The sequence below is a fragment of the Staurois parvus genome, unplaced genomic scaffold, assembly GCF_062004578.1.
Source record: "Staurois parvus isolate SC_StPar_1 unplaced genomic scaffold, SC_StPar_1.0 ptg000147l, whole genome shotgun sequence".
NCBI lineage: Eukaryota > Metazoa > Chordata > Amphibia > Anura > Ranidae > Staurois > Staurois parvus.
In genome coordinates this window covers 24,448,605-24,468,022 of record NW_028317943.1, presented here as the reverse complement: position 1 = coordinate 24,468,022, position 19,418 = coordinate 24,448,605, and the positions used below count along the sequence as shown (strand labels likewise).

At 42.8% G+C, this 19,418-nt stretch overlaps 3 non-coding genes across 3 annotated transcripts; all 3 read right to left on the bottom strand.

Moving 5' to 3' along the window:
• Positions 1–13,005: 13,005 nt before the first annotated feature.
• On the bottom strand, positions 13,006–13,077 carry TRNAD-GUC (transfer RNA aspartic acid (anticodon GUC)). The gene has a single exon. It is a non-coding gene; the product is annotated as a tRNA-Asp (tRNA).
• A 292-nt stretch (positions 13,078–13,369) lies between these two features.
• Positions 13,370–13,441, bottom strand: TRNAD-GUC (transfer RNA aspartic acid (anticodon GUC)). The gene has a single exon. It is a non-coding gene; the product is annotated as a tRNA-Asp (tRNA).
• A 4,013-nt stretch (positions 13,442–17,454) lies between these two features.
• On the bottom strand, positions 17,455–17,526 carry TRNAD-GUC (transfer RNA aspartic acid (anticodon GUC)). Its single transcript has one exon. It is a non-coding gene; the product is annotated as a tRNA-Asp (tRNA).
• Between the last annotated feature and the right edge of the window lie 1,892 nt (positions 17,527–19,418).

Here is a 19,418-nt window from a genome sequence, read left to right as displayed (position 1 = left end):
CAGATGTAGCACTGTGCACTCCCCTTAAGTAGTTCATATGTGTTCTCTTGTCCCCAGGAGATTACTTGCATGACCTACCTCTTCTGGAATGGGATGCTAGCTTAGGAACATCTCATAGGGCACATAGATAACCGGTTTACACTTGCAGATCCTGGGTTATAGCGGCTTACTGATGCTTGCACTGAGACATTCTCCTCTTGCTTCACTGCTGTGGAGGTTGTGTTTAACCCTCTGGGGAAATTTTGTTTTCACTTGCATGGTGGACTATAAGTTCAAGTATAAAGGGTCAGGTGGGCACAATAGTTCAGGTTCAGCCTTTAGCGCCTTTGGGGGTTGTAGTAAATTTGTGTAGAGCCCTAGTTTCCTTCCCTTTTAATAGTTGCCCCCTGTTCTGGTCATGTGGTGGGCCATCAGCCACACCAGCCTCATCTTTCCTTTCTAGAGAATCATTTTTTGTCCCGTTAGAGTTAATGAGCCAAATACCTGGCTTTGTTGAGTCCTTGAACAGTAGAATTCAAGCCTCTTTGCCCTTCCCTCCTGCATCAATCTTTGCCTTTGCCCTTGAGCCAGATACTGTGCAAAAGAGGGGAGGAGCCAGTAGTGATGGGCCGAACACCCCCCTGTTCAGTTTGTGGTCGAACATTCGAATCTAACGAAAGCTTGACTTCGAGCAGAGGAGACAATTCACTAAATAATATCTTACTGCATCCGAGTATGCGGTAAGAGACTGCACAGCTACTAAAAACATTAATGTTTCAGCTGTCAGTGGGTAACTGTAAAAAAGAAATGCTGGCATTGCCCGGCAATAAAAAAAAAAAAAAAAATGTAAAACGCATGGGGTCCCCCTCATCGATACCAAGCCCTTTGGGTCTGGTATGGATTTTATTTTTATTTTTTTTTAAATGCCATGGGATCCCCCCCAAAATCCATACCAGACCCTTATCCAAGCATGCAGCTTGGCAGGTCAGGAAAGAGGGGTATGAGCAAGTGCCTCCCTCCTTCTGAACCATACCAGGCCACATGCCCTCAACATGGGGGGGGTGCTTTGGGGCAGGGCCCCCCTCCAAAGCATCTTGTCCCATGTTGATGGGGACTAGGGCCTCTTACCCACAACCGTGGCTGGTGGTTGTGGGCGGGGGGGGTTATCAGAATCTGGAAGATCCTTGACCCTCCCTCCCACATGTGAATGAGTATGGGGTACATGGTACCGCTACTCATTCACAAAACAAGTGTAGTGTAAAAAATGATAGTCTTTGACAAGTCCTTTATTATAAACAAAATGTTAAAAATGTCTGCAGTAGATCCAACATCAATCACGATGCCTGTTGCACTGAACAAAAAAAAAAAAAAAAACGCTCTCGGCGCTGGCTCCTGCCGCCTGACAGCTCTGCCCGGGGGTGACTGGTCTTAAATGCAGTGATGTCACAAATGGGCGGGGTCACACCGCTGTAGTCAGGTGCATTGCTTTGGCCAATCACAATGCACTGTCAGGGCACGGCGACAAACGCCCTGACAGTTTGTGTGTTTGCTGATCGACCAATGTTCAAGTCGAACACACTAGGAGCCAGCTGATGAAGACTCCTCACCTTCTGAGGTCTCAAATCAGGATAAGACATGTGCCTGCTATAAACATTCCCCTAGGTTCAAGGAGACCATTGCTATGCTTCTTGAAGCTGTGCCCTCTTGTTTAACATTGGAGCAGCCCAAGGGTTTCCAGTATATGGTCTCTAAAATTCCCTACACCAGCTATGGAGACTGGACTCGTGTGGAGGAGAGTGTCCATAGTAAATGGGCAATGTCTGTGGTATATCTGCCTGTTTCTTATATTAACTCCTTCACGTCTAAGGGTAAAACAAATCTTAACACCTAAGCACAATTTTGCAACTTTGACATGTGTTAGTAAAACCGTACATATCACAACTACTTTGTACAGTTGTGTTAAAAATAATAGCAGTCAGACATCACTAACCTGATCAATCACTGTTTTTGGTAGAAATGATATTTCTACATGACAAATAATTTACTAGCAGGTGTAGTAGAGTAATAGAAATACAACAGACCCAACAGTCATGACATGCATGCTGCTGATTCTGTGTAATTGAATCACTAATTGAAAGGGGCATGTTCAAAATAATAGCAGTGTGGAGTTCTATTAGTGAGGTCATTCATTCTTTGAAAAACAGGTGGCAATTATTACCCTTATTTAAGGAAGGAAGGCAGCAAATGTTGTACATGCTGGTTACAGTGCATTTCTCCCTGAAATTCTGAGGAAAATGGGTCGTTCCACACATTGTTCAGAAGAACAGCGTACCTTGATTAAAAAGTTGATTGGAGAGGGGAAAACATATAAAGAAGTGCAGAAAATGACAGGCTGCTCAGCTAAAATGATTGAAATGCTTTAAAATGGCAATGAAAACCTGAAAGACATGGAAGAAAGCGAAAAACTACCATTCGAATGGATAGAAGAATAGCCAAAATGGCAAGGACTCAGCCAACAATCAGCTCCAGGAAGATCAAAGAAGGTCTAAAGTTCCCTGTAAGTACTGTTACAATTAGAAGACGCCTCTGTGAAGCCAAGCTATCTGCAAGAAGCCCCCGCAAAGTCCCACTGTTGAAAAAAAAACATGTGCTGAAGAGGTTACAATTTGCCAAAGAGCTCATTGACTGGCCTAAAGAGAAATGGGGCAACATTTTGTGGACTGATGAAAGTAAGATTGTTCTTTTTGGGTCTAGTGGCCGGAGACAGTTTGTCAGATGACCCCCAAACACTGAATTCAAGCCACAGTACACTGTGAAGACAGTGAGGCATGGTTGCGCAAGCATCATGATATGGGGATGTTTCTCATACTACGGTGTTGGGCCTATTTATCGCATACCAGGGATCATGGATCAGTTTGAATACATCAGAATACTTGAAGAGGTCATGCTGCCTTATGCTGAAGAGGAAATGCCCTTGAAATGGGTGTTCCAACAAGACAACGACCCCAAACACACCAGTAAACGTGCAACATCTTGGTTCCAGACCAACAAGATTGACGTTATGGAGTGGCCAGCCCAATCCCCGGATCTTAATCTAATAGAAAACTTGTGGGGTAACATCAAAAATGCAGTTTCTGAGGCAAAACCAAGAAATAGAGAAGAACTGTGGAATGTAGTCCAATCATCCTGGGCTGGAATACCTGTTCACAGGTGCCAGAAGTTGGTTGACTCCATGCAACACAGATGTACAGCAGTTCTCAGAAACAGTGCTTATACAACTAAATATTAATTAAATGATTCAAAGGAAAGCAAAATCTTCAAACATTTTTCAGTTTATATGGTGAATGTTTGAGTTTGTAAAGAAGAATACAAACACTGCTATTTTTTGAACAGTCTAATCACTTTTCAATTTTCTTAGAGGAACAACACAAATTTGATATATTTTTCTTCATGTTTTGATTTGGAATAGAATGTTTAGTGTTCCCAATGCATTTGTGTGTATGGAAATAAAAGTTATTAGAAGGATTTTCAGCTTTATTCACTTTTTCAACACACTGCTATTATTTTGAACACAACTGTACATCCAGATGGATTATATCTTGTTTTTTTCAGGACAAACTGGCCTTTCATTTGGTGGTATATAGTAATGAATATCTCCTGATTTTCATTTTATTATCAAAGCAAAACTGGCCCAAAATAGTAAAAGAAAAACATTTTTTTTAAATATAGCTGTGCGTTTCTTGTTACCACCATAACCTACCACCAAAGAACAACCCAAAATAAATTTTCCAGCTCTTGATGATCGCAACGATACCATACATGTGTAAGTTATTTGTTGTTTGTACCCATAGTACAGCCCAGAAACAATAGTGAGCATTTTGTTTTGTTTTTGTTTACCTAAAACACACTGACACCAATTAAAAAAAAAAAAAAAAAATCCTGACCTTTGACCTGACCCAAACACTAACCCTGGCACTGAACTAGATCAAACCTTGATCTAGGTATTTTTTCTTTTATTTTTTAATATTCATCTTTTTTTAATAAACCGTTTTTTTCCTTCTATGCAAGGAGAGAGAGAGATACAATGTATCTCCTCCATTCATAGAGGGGGAAAAAAGGGGGGGCAGGCTGTGCAGTGACTGATCATTGTGATAGCCAATCAGAGGCTATCACAGCAATCATGTGACCTGGAATTGAGAGTCCCGGGTCCCGATTGTTAGAACGGGACCTGGGGCTCTCAGTGACATCCCCATCTTTGTGCTGGGAGTGCGCTGTGCGGCCCCACGGAAATAAAACCCCATTCTGTGATGCTGCATATTTTTGTTATGTCGGCGTGAAGGGGTTAATACCCTCATGGGGGATAATCCTGTGTTTAAAGATCTGGTAGATAAAATATTAGAGGACCTCCCTCAAGCTGAATTAAACCCAAAATGTAATATAATTCAGCCACTACATGTGATGATTGGCAGGCTGCAATAGTTTTCTTTTTTGTAAGCCAAGTACAGGGTCCCCAGCAGCATTGTCAGTAAATACATCAACAAATTGAACATTTGGTAAACTGCAATATAATAAATGTTTGCTTTTGTGTTTAATACTGCTTTAAAGCTATTTATTGCTGTCTGTATGAAGTGTATGGCCATCCTTACAGATCCCTTTGTCCATAGTCAGGTTGAACTGTTGTCTTCAGCCTTACACAACTGAGTGAATGGCTTGGGGGATACACTTTGCCAAATGTCCAAGATCAGTGTTCTATCTGTATATATGCACAGGATTCACTGGCTCAAATGCAGGTCACCAGAACTTCCACACAAGAAATGTCTTCAGTGGTTAACCTTCGAAGGTGAATGCCTGTTTGCTCCCTCCTTGGATAAGTACACTATATTGCCAAAAGTATCTGGACGCCTATCTTTACACATACACGAACTTTGGCGGCGTCCCAATCTTATGCCGGCCATAGACTGGTCTAAAATCGGACGATTTTATAGTGGGGTAAATGGTCGGCTGGCTTTTGGTTTTTTTGCACTTTTTTTTATCGGTTATGTTGGAAAATTTGCGGCCGATTTTGACGATCGTCCAATTTTCCTGGCAATGATGGGCAAATCGGTCAATCGTTTTACCGATAAAAAAATAGACGCATGAGCTGTGATCTGCAAGGGACAGAAGTTATGGGGTGAAACTCATGATTTTGTCAGCCAATTTTTTTTACCGTTGGTGGTAACATCGGCTGACCAAACTACAGATTTTTTTTTTTTTCTTCGAAAAATCGCCTGATTTTAGACCCGTCTATGGCCTGCATTAGTCTGTAGTATTCAATATTGAGTTGGCCCACCCTTTGCAGCCATACCAGCCTTAACTCTTCTGGGAAGGCTGTCCACAAGGTTTAGGAGTGTGTCTATGGGAATGTTTGACCATTCTTCCAGAAGTGCATTTGTGAGGTCAGGCACTGATGTCAGACGAGAAAGCCTGGCTCACAGTCTCCTCTCTAATTCATCCCAAAGGTATTCTATCGAGTTGAGGTAAGGACTCTGTGCAGGCCAGTCAAGTTCCTCCACCCCAAACTCGCTCATCCATGTCTTTATGGACCTTGCTTTGTGCACTGGTGTGCAGTCATGATGGAACAGGAAAAGACAATCCCCAAACTGTTCCCACAAAGTTGGGAGCATGAAGTTGTCCAAAATGTCTTGGTATGCTGATCCATTAAGTGTCCCCCTTACTAGAACTAAGGGACCAAGCCCAAACCCCTGAAAAAACACCACCACTCCCCCCCTCCGCCACCAACTACACTTGGCACAATGTACCGTTCTCCTGGCAACTACCAAACCCTGTCACATCCATTGGATTGCCATACAGAGAAGCATCATTTGTCACTTCAGAGAACACATCTCCACTCTGAGCCACTTCTGATGGCAACCAGGAGATGCAGTCACCCAGAGCATCCAGTCACATTACACCTCACTTCTGGTTGGTCACATAGGTTTGCTATGGGTTATTGCACCCCCTCCTATGTCTGTTGACTTTATACAAAGTAACCCATACTGACCAACAACAGTCCATTTTGCACTGTCCAGATTTAGGCTACATTCGAATGAGTGACTAGTGCTAATGCGAATGACAGGAATCTGCTGATTCTTGCAGCTGTTTTTTGCCTGCTGTGAGTGGCTAGCTCACAGACCAAGCCCTAAACGCTTCAATGACTGGTCATTGGTGGCTACAGCTATCCATGGCCATCCACCCAGCCAGCGATTACCTGCGTATTACCTGCATATTTTGCACAAAGTGCATCCAGCAGTGATACTCGCAGGTAATCACTGGCTAGGCAGATAGCCATGGATATCTGTAGCCACTGCTGTCCAATCATTGTAGCATACAGGGCTTAGTCTGTGAGCTAGATGCTCACAGCTGGCAAAAACAGCTGCAGGAATCAGCAGATTTCTGCTGCTGTCATTCACACCAGCGCTAGTCACCCATGTGGATGTAGCCTAAAGGGCCCGCTTGCATAGGGTGTGTTGGGATTGTGCTGAGCAGCTGAATGGTTACACCATTTGCTTCTGTGTGTGGGCAAAATCCAGCCAGCAATACTGACAGTGCCAGGCAGAAATAGAGGCATTGAGTGGCAGTAAGCAACCATGCAAGCAAGTTTAAGTGCCAAAACGTTTTGGTGCCAAGTGACCATGACAATTTATCCATGGCTATCTTGTGCTGGACCAACCATGTCAATGAGATAAAAGTATGTGGATTAATCTTACAGAGGATTCACAAAAATGTCTGCTATCACATCACAACCTAACCACACCTCAAAGCACATAATTTCCTCTACATAACTTCCCCCTAGAAAGACAACCCCCTAGAACAGCGGTTCTCAACCTGGGGGTCGCGACCCCTTTGGGGGTCGAACGACCATTTCCCAGGGGTCGCCTAAGACCATCGGAAAACACATATTTCCGATGGTCTTAGGAACCGAGACACCGCTGCTGTCTCCGGCGATGTGTGGGCGGGATGATATGCTGCCCCTGTCACCGCCTCCTCGCCGCTGATTGGCCACCGGAACTGTAGCTCAGGAGAGGCACACAGGCGGCCAATCACCGGCGAGAAGGTGGAGCTTGGAGAGGAGGAGCCGAGCGGCAGCGCGCGGAGATCGAAGAAGATCGAGGGAGCTGCAGGAACGAGTGAAGAGGAGAGCGGCCAGAGAAGGAAGACAGCTGACAGGTAAGTGCAAATTTTGCTGCTGCAGCCAGGTATGCAGGCTGTAGATGGGAGAGGGAGAGAGCGAGCCCAGGCTGGAGCAGGAGTCAGCAAGGTAAGTATCATTGGTGTCAGTGGAAGGGATAGTGCCCCATCATTTGTGTCACTAATACCAACGATGGGGCACTATTCCTCCCCCCACTGACACCAACGATGGGGCACTATTCCTCCCCTCACTGACACCAACGATGGGGCACTATTCCTCCCCTCACTGACACCAACGATGGGGCACTATTCCTCCCCCCACTGACACCAACGATGGGGCACTATTCCTCCCCCCACTGACACCAACGATGGGGCACTATTCCTCCCCCCACTGACACCAACGATGGAGCCCTATTCCTCCCCCCACTGACACCAACGATGGGGCACTATTCCTCCCCCCACTGACACCAACGATGGGGCCCTATTCCTCCCCCCACTGACACCAACGATGGGGCACTATTCCTCCCCCCACTGACACCAACGATGGGGCACTATTCCTCCCCCCACTGACACCAACGATGGGGCACTATTCCTCCCCCCACTGACACCAACGATGGGGCACTATTCCTCCCCCCACTGACACCAACGATGGGGCACTATTCCTCCCCCCACTGACACCAACGATGGGGCAATATTCCTCCCCCCACTGACACCAACGATGGGGCACTATTCCTCCCCCCACTGACACCAACGATGGGGCACTATTCCTCCCCCCACTGACACCAACGATGGGGCACTATTCCTCCCCCCACTGACACCAACGATGGGGCACTATTCCTCCCCCCACTGACACCAACGATGGGGCACTATTCCTCCCCCCACTGACACCAACGATGGGGCACTATTCCTCCCACTAACGCCAACGATGGGGCACTATTCCTCCCACTGATACCAACGATGGGGCACTATTCCTCCCACTGATACCAACGATGGGGCACTATTCCTCCCACTCATACCAACGATGGGGCACTATTCCTCCCACTCATACCAACGATGGGGCACTATTCCTCCCACTCATACCAATGATGGGGCACTATTCCTCCCACTCATACTAATGATGGGGCACTATTCCTCCCACTCATACCAATGATGGGGCACTATTCCTTCCACTGACACCAATGATGGGGCACTATTCCTCCCACTGATACTAATGATGGGGCACTATTCCTCCCACTGACACCAATGATGGGGCACTATTCCTCCCACTGATACTAATGATGGGGCACTATTCCTCCCACTGACACCAATGATGGGGCACTATTCCTCCCACTGACACCAATGATGGGGCACTATTCCTCCCACTGATACCAATGATGGGGCACTATTCCTCCCACTGATACCAATGATGGGGCACTATTCCTCCCACTGATACCAATGATGGGGCACTATTCCTCCCACTCATACCAATGATGGGGCACTATTCCTTCCACTGACACCAATGATGGGGCACTATTCCTCCCACTGATACCAATGATGGGGCACTATTCCTCCCACTGACACCAATGATGGGGCACTATTCCTCCCACTGATACCAATGATGGGGTACTATTTCTCCCACTCATACCAATGATGGGGCACTATTCCTCCCACTGATACCAATGATGGGGCACTATTCCCCCCACTGATACCAATGATGGGGCACTATTCCCCCCACTGACACCAATGATGGGACACTATTCCTCCCACTGACGCCAATGATGGGACACTATTCCTCCCACTGACGCCAATGATGGGACACTATTCCTCCCACTGACGCCAATGATGGGGCACTATTCCTCCCACTGACGCCAATGATGAGGCACTATTCCTCCCACTGACGCCAATGATTGGGCACTATTCCTCCCACTGACGCCAATGATGGAGCACTATTCCTCCCACTGACACCAATGATGGAGCACTATTCCTCCCACTGACACCAATGATGGGGCACTATTCCTCCCACTGACACCAATGATGGGACACTATTCCTCCCACTGACACCAATGATGGGGCACTATTCCTCCCACTGATACCAACGATGGGACACTATTCATCCCACTGACATCAGTGATGGGGCGCTAGTCCTCCCACTGCAAAATTACAGTTATGAAGTAGCAACGAAAATAATTTTATGGTTGGGGGTCACCACAACATGAGGAACTGTATTAAGGGGTCGCGGCATTAGAAAGGTTGAGAACCACTGCCCTAGAAAGTCACAAACGTTCTTGATGCTTTTTCATTGCTTCAAAAAAACATAAAAAATGCTATAGGCACCTTAAATGTTGAATGAGTCTCAGGGAAAAGTTGGCTAATACCCATGCTTCTCATTCATCTACTGGTAGCATGGTGCCAAGCGCCATGAAAATGGCGCAGCTGTGATTCTAGCTGCTCAATGCGTCATATATGTCACCACAACAGATGGACTTTCTGTTCTCAATGGAACACACGTGTGGTAGTTACTGCACTGATAGTCCATTGATATGTCTTCCAGCTGTCTGGAGGATGAGTCTGCATGAGTTTGGTGTTGCATCCACAATCCACTGTTGGCAGGTGCAATGCTTTGCAGGCTCATTTGCAAAAGAATAAAAAATGCACATTTTTTTGGTAAATGTACGTGTATATATGTATTTATTTATTTTTCAAAAGGTGGGCTTAGCTTTTAACTGCTTCCGCTCCACCCTATAGCAGAAATAATGCTACAGGGCGGCACGGGTGTGCAAAATCATGTATATATACACGTGATTTTACAGTTCTGGGTAGGGGCCCTACCCACACTGCCATTCGCGGCCACGGCTGTCAAACAACGACGGGGGAGAGACCTGTATGTAAACAACACAGATCTCTCCCGTCAGCTCCTGCACACTGCTTTGTATGGCCCTGTATAGTAGAGCCATACAAAGCAGTGTGCTTACAGTGGAAAGCACTCACACAGCCCACAGAGTAAAACAGCACACAGTTAACCCTTCAATTGCCCCAGATGTTAACCCAGTGCCATTAGTACAGTGTCAGTGCTTTTTATTAGCACTGATCACTGTATTGGTATCACTGGGGATGCCAGTGACACCAAATCAGTTCCTCCCAGTGTCAGAATGCCTGCCGCAGTCCTGCTATAAGTCACTGATCGACGCCATTACTTGTAAAAAAAAAAAGAAAAAAATCCAGTATATATACCACCATTTGTAAATGCTATAACTTTCATGTAAACCAATTAATTTATGCATATTGGGATTTTTTTTATCAAAGACATGTAGCAGAATACATTTTTGCCTAAATTTATGCCAAAATTTGAGTTTTAAAATTGTTTACTAGACATGTTTAATTGCAAAAAGTCAAAAATATTGGTTTTTTTTTTTCAAAAGTGTTGCTCTTTTTTTGTTTATAGCACAAAAAATTAAAAATGCACAGGTGATCAAATACCACCAAAAGAAAGCTCTGTTTGTGGGAAAAAAAGGATGTAAATGAATTTGGGTGTAGCATTGCATGAGCACGCAATTGTCAGTTAAAGTAACACAGCGCCGTATCGCCTGGTCAAGAAGGGGGGTAAATCCTTTGGAGGGCAAGTGGTTAAAGGATAAGGTCACTTTTTGTAACATTTTACACCCATACACATATTCAGGGTGTAACATGTAACAAATATACCAACCCCTGCACCCTCCCAAAGCCAAATCACGGCTACAGCGTGGTCGTTCAGTTCTGGGAGGGCGTCATGATGTCCTCCCAGAACCGTGCCTCTCGCGCTCTGTGATCGCTGTGTCTTTCAAACACAGTTAATCACAGATTGCAGTAAAAAGCCAATCACAATGACCATTTACCATGTGATCAGCTGTGTTCAATCTGATCCACTGTGTCATGATGTAAACACAATTGCCGGTTATCGGCTGCACTTTCCTCATGCTGTTATAGCGTGAGGAGAGGAGAGCTGGTAACCGGCAACTGTGAAAGAGAACACCAGTGCAGCCCCAATCAGTATCCATTAGTACCCATCAGTGCCACATATCAGTGCAGCCTCATTAGCGCACATTAATGAAGGATTAAAATTACCTGTTTGCTAAATTTTATAACATAAACTAAGGAAAAAAATTTGAAAATGTTTTTTTCAAAATGTTTGCTCTTTTATTGTTTGTTTAGCAAAAAATAAAACACCCAATGGTGATTAACCACTTGCCCTCCTGAGGATTTACCCCCCTTTCTGACCAGGTAATTTTTTGCGTTGCGGCGCTGCGTTACTTTAACTGACAATTGCATGGTCATGCAACGCTGCACTCAAATTAAATTTACATCTTTTTTTTCCATGAATTGAGCTTTTTTTCTGTGGTATTTGATCGTCCGTGCGTTTTTTATTGTTTGCGCTATAAGCAAAAAAAGGCGGACAATTTTGAGAAAAAACTATATTTTTGACTTTTTGCTATTAAACATGTCCAGTAAAAAAATTTAAAAAATCAAATTTCATCATAAATTTAGGCCAAAATCTATTCTGCGACACGTCTTTGCTAAAAGAAATTCCAATACATGTAAATGAATTGGTTTACATGAAATTTATAGCGTTTACAAATGGTGGTATAGATACTGGGATTTTTTTTTTTAGTAAGGGCGGCGATCAGTGACTTTTTGCGGGACTGCAGTGGACATTCTGACACTGGGGGGGAAACTAACTTGGTGTCACTGACATCCCCAGTGACACAAATGCAGTGATCAGTTCTAAAAAAAAGCACTGACACTGTACTAATGGCACCGGGCAGGAAGGGGTTAATGTGAGGGGTGATCAAAGGGTTAACTGTGTGCTGGGAGTGTTTTACTAGGGGGTGGGGGGGTGTGCTTTACTGTAAGCACACTGCTCTGGATGGCTGCGCTGTCCAGAGCAGTGTACCCAAGCTGACAGGTACGAAGACTGTAAACAAAACAGTCTTTCTCCCCATTGGTGATTGTCAGTAATCATCGGGCAATTACCGTCTGGGACACGGTGACTGACATCTGCGGCTGTGAAAGGCGGCGTGGGTAGGGCACGCACGTGCCCCCTACCCGGAAATGCAAAATCACGTATATATACATGATATTGCGCACAGGTGTTGCCGTGTAGCAGTATATCTGCTATACTGCGGCATGGAAGTGGTTAAATACTACCAAAAGAAAGCTCTATCTGTATCAAAAAATGATAAAAATGTTTTTGTACAGTGTTGCATGACTGCGTAATTGTCCAAATGTGACAGCCCTGAAAGCTGAAAATTGGCCTGGGCATGCAGGAAGGGGGTAAAAGTGGCCAGTAGACAAGTGGTTAAATAGAAATCAGCAATGACAGCTACAAAATGTATCTTTTTTACTGCACACAAAAATGTTGCTCCGGAGAAGCACAGGTTCTCCAATTTTAGCTTTTATGCCCAGTTTTTCAACATACTCAGCTAAGATGCAGGAGGAGCAGTGTTTGCATATTATAAATCCCACGCCATTGAAATGTTACAAGCATTTTAATGGCTTTTCTTTTATAGGCAAATGCTATTTTGTCATTAGTTTAATTGGAGGCATTTAGGAGAAAAGAGAAAATAAAATGAGTTAGCAGAGGATGGTTTCGATCCATCGACCTCTGGGTTATGGGCCCAGCACGCTTCCGCTGCGCCACTCTGCTGTACAGACAAGCAGTAAGCACCTTCCCATTTAATTCTATAACAAGATGAGCCTTTTTACCAATATGTGTAGTTATTTGAATAAAGTTATACATTTTTATTGGTCAATATATAGTCCTAAACACCGTTTATCTGTACCATGCGGTAGTCCACGTGAGCAAGAGCAATTGTCGGCTTGGAAAGGAAAAAAAAAAAATTATGCCTCCCCGTCGGGGAATCGAACCCCGGTCTCCCGCGTGACAGGCGGGGATACTTACCACTATACTAACGAGGAGCTGCACGTGTACCCGCTGCCGCAGGCTTGCTTTTTATAATTTCCTATTGTGAGTTCTAAGAGGGGTGTGATGTTATTATAAATAAAATGTATTATTAGCGTTCACATTCATTCAAATATCACCACAGTAAAGAATAACACCGATGTTTTGTTATAGATGTCAGCTTCCTCCTATACAATGAGTCAGTAAGGAGGTTTTAGTAAAGTTGGCATGATTAGATGGCATAAACTGTGTTTGATAGACACTCGATCTGAACACGTGCATAATAAGAACACAGAAATAAAACATTGCCTCCCCGTCGGGGAATCGAACCCCGGTCTCCCGCGTGACAGGCGGGGATACTTACCACTATACTAACGAGGAGCTGCTTGAAAGTTTACTGTCTGCCAAATGCTTTTTATAAGTGTGATTCTCCTATACAAGGTTTCTTTTTTGCAAGGTTTCTTCTTATTTCTAGTCTGCAATGTCAGTACAATAAGAAACATACTTGACCTTGTTTTGGCCCTTTTTACACAGGCCTTCCAATCAGATCTGCCTGTTCGTTTTTCATGCAGACCTGATTGGAAGCTTCTATGTGGGTCTATGGGCAGGTTGAAAGAAAGAAAAGAAGGGGGCGCACTCTCCTCGTGCATTACCGTGGTAAAAAGGAATTTATTTGAAAATGACAAAAAATATATACTCACAAGCCAAGATTCATAAAACAAGCTAGGAGCCAATGTGACAGTTCGAGGAACCGGTATTCTAACAGCAGGGGGATAGCTGAACGTTTTGATATAGGATTTGTGTAGGTGGGCTTGAAAATGAGGGAGTGATGGCAGTTTAGAAATCATGTCCTGATTTTTCAGCTCACACTCTAGCATTTGTCAGCTCCCACTCTAGTTTTGAACATTCCACCATTCATTCCTATGGGGCCAATTTCACCACAAAAACACCGATATTTTGTGAACCATTCGGCGAAACATTCCACGAAGTAATAGCACACCAATCGGGAACAATCCGCACGTTTCGGTATATTACTGTCTATGTAGTTTAAAAACTGTGGGAGGAGTTAGGGTGGTAAATTTGGCTATAATAATAAGAATATATATGTGAGATAACAGTAAGTGGTCTTGCCATACAAGAACACTTAATTAGTCATGACTAATTTTAGCAATGAATACAATAGTCCATTAACCACTTACCCTCCAGAGGATTTACCCCCCTTCCTGACCAGGCTATTTTTTTACAATACAGCACTGCGTTACTTCAACTGACAGTTGCACACTCATGCAACACTGTACATAAACTAGAAAAGCTACAATTTCTGGGGAAATTGTGTGAAGTGTTCTTGCCTCCACCTGTAGTCCACAACTGGAGTGGGCGGAGTAACTGGGTGGAGTGACTTGAGTAACTATTGTGTCCTTGGAGTGGCTGGAGTAACTGTGAAAAGGTTGGACTGGGCAGAGTAACTTTATGGAGTGGGCAGAGTAACTGTGTGGAATGTTTGGAGTGAGTAAAGATAGCAAACATTACACTAACCAATTGATTGATCAAATTTAAAAAGTGCACATGGCAAGCTTGATAGAGTGAGAAATGTATTTCAACTTTGAATTATTTATATAGCACATTTAATTGCAATGTTGTTGCCCAAAGTGCTTCACAGTTACATTAAAACATACATTTATAAAAACATTAGCAGCATTATCACCTTAAATACTCTCTACTGTAGAAAACTTGTTTCCAAACCGTTAACCAGAAGCCAAACTGTCACAAATTCAAAATTAGATTTCAAATAGGGCAGAGAAGAGCAGTTAAAAACAAACTGCTCCAAATTGCTCACTTTACTGGCGTCTTCAAATGGTTGTAGTTTTAAAAACTATAAATCCTACAGTGAAGAGATTTATATTGTGAGAATCACAAGACCCAGACCTACATTTTGATGCATAGTATGTCTCGGAAATATTAAAAATGAAGGCACAGCTGCAGTTTAGAAATTGCCCTTCAAATTTGAGGTGGCTAGAGTGCAGTTTCAATGAATGTCAATGGGCGGCATGAGTTGCAAACAAATGCTCATATTGTGAAAACTATCAGGATTATGGCTTAGCCGTGGACATTGTTAGTGGCAGCAGGGATAGCTGAACGTTTTGATATAAGATTTGTGTAGGTGGGCTTGAAAATGAGGGAGTGATGGCAGTTTAGAAATCATGTCCTGATTTTTCAGCTCACACTCTAGCTTTTGTCAGCTCCCACTCTAGTTTTGAACATTCCACCATTCATTCCTATGGGACCAATTTCACCACAAAAACGCCGATTTTTCGCGAACCATTTGGCGAAACATTCCACAAAGTAATAGCACACCGATCGGGAACAATCCGCACGTTTCGGTATATTACTGTCTATGTAGTGCAAAAACTGTGGGAGGAGTTAGGGTGGTAAATTTGGTTATAATAATAAGAATATATATGTGAGATAACAGTAAGTGGTCTTGCCATGCAAGACCACTTAATGAAATTTCTGTCCTTTTTTTCCCACAAACAGAGATTTCTTTGGGTGGTATTTGATCATCTGTGCATTTTTTATTTTTTTGCACTCTGAACAAAAAAAAGGACAACAATTTAGAAAAAAAAAAAACAATATTTTTTACTTTTTGCTCTAAATCATATCCAGTAAAAAAATGAAAAATCTAATTTCCTCATAAATTTAAGCCAAAATGTATTTTGCTATATGTCTTTGCTAAAAAAAAAAAAATCCCAATACGTGTAAATCAATTTGTTTACGTGAACATTATAGTGTTTACAAATGGTGGTACATACAGTATACTGGATTTTTTTTTTTCATACTAGTAATGGTGGCAATCATTGACTTATAGCAGGACTGAGGCGGGCATTCTGACACTGGGTGGGAAATAATTTCCACTGACATTCCAATGACACTAATACAGTGATCAGTGCTAATAAAAAACACATTGACACTGTACTAATGACACTGGGCAGGAAGGGGTTAACATCTGGGGTGATCAAAGGGTTAATAATGTGCTGTGTGTGTTTTACCAGGGAAACATTCTGCTGTGTATTTCTCTGCTGTGCAGAAAAATACACAGCAGCATGTTCTTGCTGACAGGAGAGAGACCTGTATTGTTTACATACAGTTCTCTCCCTTGTCAGTGTTACTCAGTGATCGCCAGGTGCCAGTGCAGAATCTCTGGCCTGGACCTGGTGATTGACATCTGTAGCTGCCAACTGCGGCGTAGTTAGGGCAGCGCACGCCCCCTACCCGGAAGTGCAAATCACGTATACATATGTGATTTTGCACAGCCCTGACGCCCTGTAGCAGTAGTTCTAAAGGGCGGCAGGGAAGTGGTTAATGTAACATACAGCCTATCTGGTAGAGCCCTATCACTAGCTAACAGCATTGAAAAATCCATATACACGTTAGTGCATATAATTTGCTTATTGGTTTGTAAACTTCTTGTTGTGGTTTCCCTTGTCAATACAAACACCAATTCAATATTTGCATAATATCACAATACAATATTGGGGCATTATCTCCACAGAGATGACCCTCCAGTAAATCAATAACACATAAATATTACATAGCATTGCAGAGAAAGAGAGGGTAATCCTGCCTCTTTTGTGAAATAGTTAAATGATTGGCATCTATCTTGTTATTCTACTGAAAAAAAAAAAAAAACTAGCAGAGGATGGTTTCGATCCATCGACCTCTGGGTTATGGGCCCAGCACGCTTCCGCTGCGCCACTCTGCTGCTGCTGACAAAAGCTTTAAAAATGTTGTTCTGTATTATATCTCTAAGCCTGTAAGCCTTTTATATCATCCTTGTTTTCTATCTAGTTTAGATAGATGATTATACTGCTCTAACCCTTTTACTAGGTGCTAAGAATAGTAACCTCATAATATTTGGTTGGTTGAGCTTAGAGCGGAGTTCCACTCAAAAGCAGAAGCTCCGCTTATTTGCCTCCCTGATCAATTTTCAGATATATCCCATAGTTTGTGAACTCTATAACTTTCCTACAGACTAAATAATAAATACTGATTTGGGTTATTTTCACCAAAGACATGTAGCAGAATACATCTTGGCCTAAATTTATGAAGAACAATTATTTATTTACAAAGTTTTATAACAGAAACAAAGAAAAACATTTTTTTTTCAAAATGTTCAGTCTTTTTTTTTTAATTTAGCAAAAAATAAAAACCCCAGTGGTGATTAAATACCACCAAAAGAAAGCCCTAGTTGTGATTAAAGTACAGACCATCTGCACTCAGACATTCAGCCAACATGGCAGCAAAGATGTGAAAACTGCATGTGTTGTAGCTGCTACTTCAGAACACGCAGAAAGGGAAAATACATTGTGAGACAGTAAAAAAAAAAACATTTGTGCCTCCCCGTCGGGGAATCGAACCCCGGTCTCCCGCGTGACAGGCGGGGATACTTACCACTATACTAACGAGGATCTGCTCTGTCTCTAGGCCAATCTGTACTGGTTTTGGGACTCTACATAAATATATATTTATACATAAAAAAAAAATCCTGTTATTAGAGAGTATAGGAAATGTACAGCATTTGTTTCCCTTCTGTTAGTATTATGTGGTCATAATTGGTGATGTCTCGAAGCAGCACAGGTTACTGGCAATTAACTTATCAGAAGATGCATAGAATCCCAAGGGCCACTCAACTGCAATCATCACCTACATATACAAGCACACCTCGGTTTCTGAACGCCTCGGTTAATGTAATTTTCAGTTTACGAATGAAAATCCATAGAAAATAATGCCTCAGTTTACAAATTTTTTTCACAATACGAACAGATTAATTGGTTTTCAATGCGTTTACAATTTTTTTTAATCATTTCCGTGTACAGTACTATTATTATTTACACCAACCTTCATAAGTCAGTGTGCCAAAAGACATGGTTCTGTGTACATCGGGAGCTGTGCAACTAGTGCTATTATGACCACGTGCGTTATCACGTGCAATAAATCGCATTGCTCAAAGCTTGTCATCCTAAAAGAAGTTCAGTGCAGTTTAGCCCTGGTTCACACCACTGCGACTTCAAGTGCGACATGAAATTTACAAATTGCACCTGAAGTTGCATCTAATATATTTCAAAGGCGCTGTCTTAATGGGTGTGATTTCAAGTAGCACGATTTGAAAAATATTTCTTGCATTACTTTTTCACCACTTCAGTGCAATTTAACTCTCATAGACTATAAGGTAAATGGCACTGAAATCGTACCTGTGTCTACAAGGTGGTATCACAAAGTTTCTAGACTAGTTTTGTAACACAAAAATACACAGACTCCGCTAGTAAAAAAAAAAAAAGTGTCCGTGACAGTAAATCTAAATCATTAATCCCAAAAAACAAATTCCAACAAAATCATAACAAAATCATATCAACCATATAAAGTCCCCAAAAAATATAAAGTAGTGAAGATGAAATAAATTCAACGGAATCCACCAAGTGTATCCACCACCGAATAAACTGAATAAACTCACCAGAGCAATATGCTGATCATATTATAAACCAGCATAAACGCTTTTCTGCTCTGGGAGCAATACTCTGCAGACAGTTGAGACAAAGCTTTGGCTTGGAAAAAAAAAGGATCTCCTCTACCCCTGGAGCAAGACTCTGCTGGAGACTCTGTGACTCTGTAGGTCCACTTCATTCATATACCATCCTTTTCATAGGGTATTGGAATGGCCACTTGGAATATGCAAAAAACAGAAGCTCATGGTGCAGTACCTCTTAAAATCGTTGCTTTATTAAAACTAAACAAACTTACAAAAAGCGGTGTCCAACCGACAACAGCACAATCAGCATAACCAGATGCAAGTAGACAGATCCAGCCTCATCGCACATGCGTTGTAGCGATCACTAAGAATGCGCTGACGTCACACCACTCAAGCCCCGCCCTACGCGTTTCGTCATTCGATGTCCTCACGGAGTGGATGAGTGTGAGACGTCCTACCCTCATTATATGTGCACTGCACTCAAGTTGCAACAGCTGTCAGTGATCAGAAATCATGTAACAAAACATCACAACGCCAGTGACAGCCCCATGACAGCCCCATGATAACATTATAAGATAGGACAATACAAAATTAAAACACTTAAAAATTTGTGAGAAAACAATTCAGGTCTATATCAATATTTAACCCAAAAGTTTTCAAAGAGTTTAATTCATAAATCCAGTATGTTTCTTTGCTAGAAATCTCCTTAAACAAATCAGTCCCTCTCCAGTGGGGCTTTACCAAATCTATCCCATAAAAGGTTAACAACCTGGGATCACCTGGAACTGTGTACCAACTTAAAGTGCCTTGAAAAACTATGTTTCTCAAAACCCT